This window comes from Chelonoidis abingdonii, chromosome 7 (assembly GCF_003597395.2).
Source record: "Chelonoidis abingdonii isolate Lonesome George chromosome 7, CheloAbing_2.0, whole genome shotgun sequence".
Classification (NCBI taxonomy): Eukaryota; Metazoa; Chordata; order Testudines; family Testudinidae; genus Chelonoidis; species Chelonoidis abingdonii.
Genome location: NC_133775.1, coordinates 6891163 through 6893462, shown reverse-complemented (window position 1 = coordinate 6893462; position 2300 = coordinate 6891163).

Below are 2300 nucleotides of genomic sequence, written 5' to 3'. Positions count from 1 at the left end.
GTATGGGTGTTTCAGATTTAGATAGTAGTATTACGATATTTTCAATCTTATCTATCCCTTTCCTCTTGGTTCCTAATATTGTTAGCTCTTTTGACTGCCGCTGCACATTGAGATGTTTTCAGAGAACTCTCCATGATGACTCCAAGACATTTTTTGAATGGTAACAGATAATTTAGACCCCAAAATTTTGTATGTATATCTTGGATTAAGTTTTCCAGTGTTCATTGCTTTGCACGTCTCAACATTTAATTTCATCTGTCATTTAGTTGTCCAGTCACTGAGTTTTGTGAGATCCCTCTTCTGAAGCAGCTTTGGACTTAACTATCTCAACTTCTTCAACCAGAGTGAAATTCACCCCTACGCAAAGTGCCAACACGAGGCTTAGATGTTGCTTCAAATCTTATTTTGGAATCTTATGTAATACAGAGGGCTTCACTTGGTTCTCTGCCCAAATGTGAATTTCACCTTCATTGAACACTGACTTGACTGAATTCAACAGAGTTATTCCAGATATAGGCCAGATTAGCACAGAAAGAGTTTAGGCCTCGAGACTTTTTGTTACCATTATTTAAGCAGCAATGACTGTGCTCAGAGCTGCACACAGGAGAAAGACAATCTGAGCCCAAAGCAGCCTACAATCTAAATGAAAGCCTAGTAGAATTTTAACACTGGCTACAATGAATGGCCAGAAGAGGGATTAGGCATAAAGTAACATAGAATTTTACCAAAAATTTTAAATATGTGCCATGTATTTAACTTCCAAATCACTTTTCAATGACTGCTTAATTTGGTGATGAAAATAAGTATCATCTCACTACTAGAGAGTCTCTATATGTAAAGTGAGGAAGACTGCAACTAACTGTATATGATATCAATACACCATACCTTAGGAAGGCATCATAGAATACAATCATATCTAAATGAAATTGCAGAGGAAATTTAGGTTGGAAGGATGTGATTACCTGTGCTGGAATTTAGAATGGGCCTCAGCATTGGCACTTGTATGAATGTGAGATAAATATTACAGGCTATTTCAGGAGTGGTCGTGACCTCAACTGTCTCTAGAAGACCTCCTACCAATCTGAGGTATTGATTCTACATTGAATCAGACAAGCAGATCACCACCTAATGAACCACCAATACCCCCTTCCTGCAGTACTCAGGTGTTCCCTGAGGAGCTTTGAGGTCTCCTATACACTCAGGTTTGCCGGCATAGCTATGGTTGCAATGGATGTAATTATTTGCCAACATGGCTAATGTGTAATCTCTAACTATAAAGGTGAAAAAAAATCCTTTTGCCAACATAGCTTATTATGCTTAAGGAAACACGCATAAGCTATGGCAGCAAAAAGGACTTTTTTTCCCGTATAAACTGCATCTACTCTGGGAAAGCTCATCAGTAGAACTATATTGGCAAACCTTTTCAGCGTAGCCAAGGCCTTAAGACAGATACAGCTTCACATCTGAGATCTGACATAGTTCCAGCACAAGGGGATGGCTGAAGCCACCACTTATGGAGTCTAACAAAAGTTGTTACCTTGAGCCCAAGGGACTCCGCTGTATACTTTCATGCTGCTTTTTCATACTCATGGATTAAGTTGACTTCATTGAACCATTCAGCAGTTTGACACACTATTTGAATGTCACATTTCCTGTGCTACTTGCAGAGAAACCTACGTCTTTTCCATTTCCTGAAAAAGAGCAAACACTTTCATTCTCCAAAATAGCCACTCAAGAGACGGGCACAAATCATTTGTGTTGGCTCCACCATATTTTCCAAGGGCTGTCTTCCTTCAGTCATTATTACAAAAAACAAAACTATACAAACAACTGTGCATGTCTGTGTGTGTGTTATGAGCAGCACAAATCAGTATTTGCTTTAGGGTTAAATGGTTAACTGTGTTTAAAGAATGTTCCACACAAAAGCAAACTTTTGAGCACATCCCTCTTGCTATCGTGTGTCAAAGGGGAAGAGAAAAATTCTGCTATTGCCAATAACTACAATAATAAACCTGGATTTAAAAATAGGCTGGAATTGCTAATCCTGGTTAATAAATCCACAGGGGCTATTCCTTCATCAAGAGTGCCTCTGTCTTCATCTCGTTCAGAGACAAGAAAAGACAGGAAGAAAGGCAAAGGTGGTGGAGTAGCCTTGTACATCAATGATGAGGTGAACTGTAAAGAAATAAGAAGTGATGGAATGGACAAGACAGAGTCTGTCTGGGCAAAAATCACACTGGGTAAAAAAGCTACTAGAGCTTCCCCTGAGATAGTGCTTGGGGTGTGCTACAGACCGCCGG